The sequence below is a fragment of the Xenopus laevis genome, chromosome 5S (genome assembly GCF_017654675.1).
Source record: "Xenopus laevis strain J_2021 chromosome 5S, Xenopus_laevis_v10.1, whole genome shotgun sequence".
Lineage (NCBI taxonomy): Eukaryota > Metazoa > Chordata > Amphibia > Anura > Pipidae > Xenopus > Xenopus laevis.
The window spans coordinates 30,253,669-30,260,648 of record NC_054380.1 but is presented as its reverse complement, the minus strand read 5'-3'; the positions used below and the strand labels follow the sequence as shown (position 1 = coordinate 30,260,648).

The window sequence follows — 6,980 nt, the reverse complement described above, 5'->3', positions numbered from 1 at the left end:
GATCCCCAACTTTTAGAACCCGTGAGCAACATTCAGAAGTAAAAGGAGTTGGGGAGCAATACAAGCATGAAAAATGTTCTTGGGGTGCCAAATAAGGGCTGTGATTGGCCATTTGGTAGCCCCTATGTGGATTGTCGACCTACATTGAGGCTCTGTTTGGCAGTACACCTGGTTTTTATGCAACCAAAACCTGCCTCCAAACCTGGAATTCAAAAATAAGCTCCTTCATTGAGGCCACTGCGAGCAACATCCAAAGGGTTGGCGAGCAACATGTTGCTCATGAGCTACTGGTTTGGGGTCAATGGGCCAGCTGGTTTGATATCTAAAGTAAAAGAGTGTGAAAAAGGTTATCTACCATGGGCCTAAAACATATAGGCAGGGCTGCTATTCCAGAGATGGAAAGGTGCAATTTGAGAGCCACAAAGGGGGTTGGCTTTTGGTGAATCATGGTCAGTGTTTTGGCATGGTTGGTTGGCCCACCACCCAGAGTACCCAGGAGACTGTTTGTCTAATAATTGGCACCCCTGGGGATGGCCCTGCATACAAAGGCTCAAAATGAATGTATGAAACATGGTCACTATTACAATGGGTTTAAATAAAATTGCAGAGTGTTGGGTCCCAAATGAATAAAGCTTGGACAAATATTTTTGAAACTTCGCAGTTCTAGTCTTTGGATATTGACAATCCTGCTCCTAATGCTTGCACATGCTTTTCATGCAGGCTTTTATCATTTTTATAAGATTTGGTAAAAATTGGCAAGATGAATGTAAAATGTATCCCCTCGTGTTGATACATTCTTGAGGTTATATTACTAGGTATAAATGCTCAAGGTGCTGACAGATACAGTTAGAGGGTAAAGCAGATAAAAGGGTGCCACCCTCGGACAGATTAATGGAAGGTTACAGATCCAAATATATTGGCTTATCATAAATATCCAGGGGCTGCTGGGCAGTGACAGCAAAGCCTTTAATTAGAAATATGTACGTTGTAAATACAATTCAGAGAGCAGAGTTAAAGGAGTTGTTCACTTCTGCTGAAACGTTTAGTATGATGTAGAGATTGATATTCTGAGACCTTTGCAATTGGATTTCATTTTTTTATTATTTCTGTTTTTGTAGCCAAATTACCCTAGCAACCATGCACTGATATGAATAAGAGACTGGAATAAGAGCCTGAAAAGGAACATGAGTAATAGAGTAGCATCAAGAATATATTTGTAGCCTTACAGAACATTAGTTTTGCGATGGGGTCACTGACCACCCATTTGAAAGCCAGAACAAGAAGACAAACAATGAAAAAACTATAAGAAATACATAATGAAAACCATTATAGTTATTTAGCTTTTTATTCAGCTGCTCTCCAGTTTGCAATTTCCAAATTACCCTAGCAACCATGCAGTGAGTGCTGAGGAGCCCCTGCACTTGTTTTTTGGATTTCTTACAGCGACAAAACACAAAATATCCCTTAAATACATTACACATACACACATACCTTACCCCTATACACATCCTTTCCTTTTCTGACATTTATTAGCCCACACAACACCATCCCTACACATCGTAACACAACCTCCCTCCTTTCCCTACACTCCCAATGTTTTTTTTGCAGGTTTTTCTCTCAGTCCTTCTGAATTTGCCACTGACAGGACAATGTCTAGTAGGTAAGTGAAGTCCAAAAAAGTTGTTGTGAGGGGAATTGAGTAGAAATGGTTCAGTATGTGCCAAATTGCCCTGCATTCTATCAATATTATGTACAATTGAGAGTCCATTGAAACCGTCACTAATTCTGCACATAAGTATTTCAGGAATAGAAAGTCCCATATAGCTTATAATACATTTTTGATACCTGACCCCCTGGATTACATAGTTGCAATATTGAAGGGTAATAATATCAATTTGAATCCAGTTTATTAATCCATGCCATGCCATGACGATGTGATCAGTATCCGTTATGTGCCATGAGACCTGGTATAAATTTTGCAACTTTTAGCATAACATCCCTCAGTAAAGCTATTGAAAAAAAATGTTGGTGCCTGAAACTTTTTGGGGTAATATAAGTCACAAAGTTTGAACCAGGTCTATTGTTTCATAGCGACCAAACTAATGTGACTTGTAGTACGGCAGCTTTTCTGCCAGACCAGTAAATCTATTGCAGGACCAGCTATTCTAATACCATATCTAGTGTCTGTACCAGTAGCAAAAATGGACAATACATCCCTTCTCTACAGCAAAAATAGGCACACTATGGAAAATTAGGGCAATGGCACAGAGAGGAATGTTAAAAAAGACCTAAAATGTACTAGTATTTCTGGTGCAATAAATAAATTGGACCAAATTGCCAAACTCTCCCTCTGCAGCATTCTCTCTCATAAGTTTAATTTCCCAGTGCCTTACCCACCCAGAGTGCCACTCTTCCCGATTTCCTTCATAATGACTATTCACCAAAATGTCTGGGATAAAATTGCAAAAATAAAAATTATAAACAGAATTTTTTCATTTTAGGCATGGGAAGAATAGAACTTACATCGAGGCTTTTTCACCTGAACTCGATGAGCCGGTGAAGATAAGATGCATCGTGAAGGCCCAGAAATGGAAATATTTGGTTATATTGGTAGTGGAGGTGAGGGGACACACAACCTTTTATATTGTATATTCAAGTCTTATTAGAATATTGTATATTCAAGTCTTATTAGGCCATAAAAGCTTCTATTGGTGCATTGGCTGCAAAAATAAGAACACAATGGCAGCCTTGAGGAAGCTTGTACAATATACACTCAATTAAACAGGAGAGGAACATGCAGATATCACAGAAGAGATTAGGAGAAGAGAGCAGTACACTGAGACTGAGGGTAGAAAGAGTGCAGGATCTTTGATATGGGAACATAGAATTGTACAGAGATAAGGGAAGTAGAGGGTAAGGGGTTTGGCAGTGAGGGGGAGATACAAGGATATTATGGCAGGACAAGAGAGAGGTCAGAGAGATTGGTGACAGAGCAGAATTCAAGGATAGTCCGTGGTGTTTGGGATCAGACACAAACTTTAATGTGTGTTAATGCAGAGTTTTTTATTTAAATATTACTATTAAAATATGTTAAATAAATGTTATATGTATTATAGAGTTTGATCCAGGGAATAATCCGATCGCCTATTGGGGTCAGGAAGGATTTTTTTTTCCCCTCGGCAAGACTAATTGGCGCCTGTTTTGCTGAGGGTTTTTCTTTGCCTTCCTCAGGGTCAACATATAAGGTTCAGCAAATTATCAATAAAAAAGCCTTTTCTTTCAATATAAATATGTGTCCGTCTCTTTATTGTCAGGTTTGGGTAGATGGCTCTGATTCGTTATGGGGTATACGTTCCCAGATAACCAGATGGATGTGGCTACAATTCTCTGATAATTGTATTTACAGTTTAGGTTTAGAAACTGAGTGAACTGTACAAAATATGTGTGTGTGTGGCCGTCTTCTCCATTATCATTGTGCCTGTGTAAAAACCCTCCCATCACCTCGCTCATACACATTTACAAATCCCTGCAGCAAAATCATCCAGTGTAGTTGAGTAGTGACAGCATTTCTATGGATTAGTCCTTTATATAACACTAAGTAGTCCATTTAGAACTTTATATATCCTGTATTTGGGTACCCGTACCATTTGCTTGACTGTTTCTTATCTGCAGCCAGTAGTTTACAGATTTGAGTTGGCTATAGTGGGAGGTTCAGTTATGCAGAGGGGAGACAAGCACTTGGGGAGAGCACAGTGCATTTTGTACAGAAACCTATATCATAATTAGGAAGTCAGATTAAGACAAATATGGCACCAGTATGAAGAAAAGAAACTGGATGGTGATTAGAGTGGAATAAAAAGTAGGAGAAGAGAAACTTAACTAGATTAAACATGAAAAAACAAAAAAAATGTAAAGAGGCAGCCTGCTTGTGTATACAATCTTTTAATTGGAGTGTATGAACCTTTTATCTGCCTTGGTTACATGTTTCCTTTGTGAATTTATGTCACTGTCACTTTAATGTCAGCATCACGTTATGATAAAAAGTAATTCTCCTTTTTACAGTTGTGTTATTCTAGCCCTGTTTGAGTAGGAGAGTGAACTTGTCAATAGCAGATCAATGTGTTAGCCCTGCCACCCAATTACATTTTTTAAGTTTTCTCCGTTTTGAAAAAAATATGATTAGAATTAAAGTACTTGTAGTAGTAATGGTTTTAAGTCCACTGGTTTCAGTACTACCGGTATGTGATCCGTTATCCGGAAACTAGTGATGGGTGAATAAATTCAACAGGTGCGAATTTGTGGTGAATTTCCATGGGTCGCCACCAGTGAATAAATTTGCAAAACTACTGAAAAAATTCACCGGTGAAAAATCCCCCACGGCAAAAAAATTTGGTGTGCTCCAGAATAGGCATGCATAAAAATTGTTGCGTGTCAAAATTATACGGGCGCCCGTTGGCTTTAATGCATTTGGACAAAATAGGCATGCGTATAAAAATTGTCACGGGCATCAAAATTGATGTGTGTCAAAATTATATAGACGCCCATTGACTTCAATAAGTTTCTCAAATTTTACAGTTTCACAAATATTCACAATTTCGCCCATAACTGCCGGAAACCCCTATCCAGAAAGCACGGAGTTACGAAAGGGCCATCTCCCATAGACTCCATTTTATCCAAAATAACCCAAATTTTAAAAAACTGTTTTTTTTCATGTGCAATAATAAAACAATAGCTTGTACTTGATCCAAACTTAAGACATAATTAATCCTTATTGGAAGCAAAACCAGCCTTATTGGGTTTATTTAATGTTTACATGATTTTCTAATAGACTTTAGGTATGAAGATCCAAATTACAGAAAGATCCGTTATACGGAAAAGCCCCAGGTCCCGAGCATTCTGGATAATGTATAATATCTGCTATATAACAGAGAGCAAGGAAATCTCAATTCACAGAAAGGTGTCCATTAAATTCTAATGCTTCAAAGTCCAGCCCCAGTGAGGCAATACCTCCATATTTCCCATAGCTCCTATGTATCTCTCACTAGATGGGGAGGCCAATTTATTAAAAATCACTTTTTTTTTTCAGATGTAAAAAAACGTAAACATCTTGAATGTGTGTTTATTTACAAAATATTTTAAATTAAATTCAGTGAAAATGTGACAAAACAACTCAAACACAGCAAAATCACACTCTACCCATTTTCAATGAATCTGCCAAAATGTTTTATTTGTTATGAAACTCAAGGATAAGAAAAAAATGCTTCAATCTTGCTAATTCAATTCCCATTAGCCTCTGCGTCAATTTACAATCCTAGATTGTTATACTTGTTATGATTTATATAGTTATAGTTTGAGTCTTTTGAAAATTCAGACACTTGAATTCACAATTTTACAAATGTTCATAAATCTGTCCCTGAGACATGCACATTTGCAGTTTAAAGTGGTAGTTCACCTTTAAGTTCACTTTTAGTACTGTATGTTCTAGAATGGCCAATTATAAGCACTTTTTTAATTGGTCTTCATTATTTTTTTTTATATAGTTTTTGAATTATTGTCCTTCTGACTTTTCGGTTTTCAAATGGGTGTCACTGACCCCATCTAAAAACAAATTCTATGCAAGCATACACATTTATTGTTATTATTTTTATTACTGATCTTTCTATTCAGGTCTCTCCTATTCATATTCCAGTCTTTTATTCAAATGAATACATGGTTGCTAGGGTAATTTGGACCCTAACCAGATAGCTGAAAATGCAAACTGGAGAGCCGCTGAATATAACGCTAAATAACTCAAAAAACACAAACCAATTGCAAATTGTCTCAGAATATCACCCTCTACACCATACTAAAAGTTAGTTTAAAGGTGAACAACCGCTTTAAAGGAATAGTTCAGTGTGAAAATAAAAACTGTGTAAATAGATAGGCTGTGCAAAATAAAAAATGTTTCTAATATAGTTAGTTAGCCACAAATGTAATATATAAAGGCTGGAGTGAACAGATGTCTAATAAAACAGCCAGAATCTAACTTCCTGCTTTTCAGCTCTATAACTCTGAGCTAGTCAGCGACTTGAAGGGGGGCCACATGGTACATTTCTGTTCAGTGAGTTTGTAATTGATCCTCAGCATTCAGCTCAGATTCAAAAGCAACAGATATGACCCATGTGGACCCCACTCAAGTCTCTGATTGGTTACTGCCTGGTAACCAGGGCAACCAGTCAGTGTAAACCAAGAGAGCTGATAAGTAGTGCTCTGACTGACATGTTATACATCAAATCACTCCAGCTTTTATGCATTACATTTTTGGCTAACTAAATTAGAAACATTTTTTATTTTGCACAGCCTATCTATTTACCCAGTTTTTATTTTTACACTGAACAATTCCTTTAAAGGAGAACTAGAAGCAAACCAGTGTTCTTAGTAGAGTACCGCAGGGCTCTGCACTTGGTCTTTTGCTGTTCAACTTGTTTATTAATGACCTGGAGGTGGGCATTGAAAGTACTGTTTCTATTTTAGTTGATGATACTAAATTGTGCAGAACTATAGGTTCCATGCAGGATGCTGCCACTTTGCACAGTGATTTTGTCTGAATTGGAAAACTGGGCAGCAATGAGGTTCAATGTTGATAAATACAGGTTATGCACTTATGCAAAAATAATATAAATGCAAGTTATACACTAAATGGCAGTGTGTTGGGAGTTTCCTTAAATGAGAAGGATCTAGGGATTTTTGTAGATAACAAGTTGTCTAATTCTGGGCATTGTCATTCTGTGGCTACTAAAGCAAATAAAGTTCTGTCTTGCATAAAAAAGGGCATTAACTCAAGGGATGAAAACATAATTATGCCTCTTTATAGGTCCCTGGTGAGGCCTCATCTGGAGTATGCAGTGCAGTTTTGGACTCCAGTCCATAAGAGGGATATAAATGAGCTGGAGAGAGTGCAGAGACTAAGGGGTATATTTATCAAAGAGTGAAATTCCGTC

The 6,980-nt window shown here is 37.4% G+C and overlaps 1 long non-coding RNA gene across 1 annotated transcript; it reads left to right on the top strand.

Moving 5' to 3' along the window:
• Positions 1–180: 180 nt before the first annotated feature.
• Positions 181–3,289, top strand: LOC108717777. The gene is made up of 2 exons (XR_001935898.2): positions 181–1,660; positions 2,502–3,289. It is a non-coding gene; the product is annotated as an uncharacterized LOC108717777 (long non-coding RNA).
• The last annotated feature ends 3,691 nt before the right edge of the window (positions 3,290–6,980 follow it).